Below are 533 nucleotides of genomic sequence, written 5' to 3' on the forward strand. Positions count from 1 at the left end.
TACTGAGGAGTGTGCACAGTGACACAGGATTCTCCACAGACTCCATTCACAAGAACAGGGCCTGTTTTATAGCCACCCAAAGCATGCGATGAACAGGCAAAAGGACCTAAGCAGAAGCCTTCAATCCCTGCACCCCAAGACCAAATAACACTCATTCTCATAGGACACATAAGCTGGTCCTTGTTCCTCTTCCTTCCCCCATTTGTTCTATCTCTTATCAAGAAGAAAACATTTTCTTCTGATGCTCAGAATTGAATCTTGTTCCACAATTCAAGGAACACGTGTGAAAAGAAGATCTGGACCTCTCTGTCCTCACTTGTCTGTATGGACTTTCGGGTTGGACAATCTCTTGAAGATCCCGTGCCAGCCTCAGGAGGCCTGAGAGGCTGTGTGGTCCATATCTACTGCAGAAACACTTGAGCTAATAGACTGTCCAGTGACAAGGCCATTCTGCCCTTGACAATGAATGATGTGATGATTCCTCTGTCTCCATATGAACACACCCAGCCTGCCCCAACACTATGCAATTGTCA

The sequence above is a fragment of the Mastomys coucha genome, unplaced genomic scaffold (assembly GCF_008632895.1).
Source record: "Mastomys coucha isolate ucsf_1 unplaced genomic scaffold, UCSF_Mcou_1 pScaffold4, whole genome shotgun sequence".
NCBI classification, from domain to species: domain Eukaryota; kingdom Metazoa; phylum Chordata; class Mammalia; order Rodentia; family Muridae; genus Mastomys; species Mastomys coucha.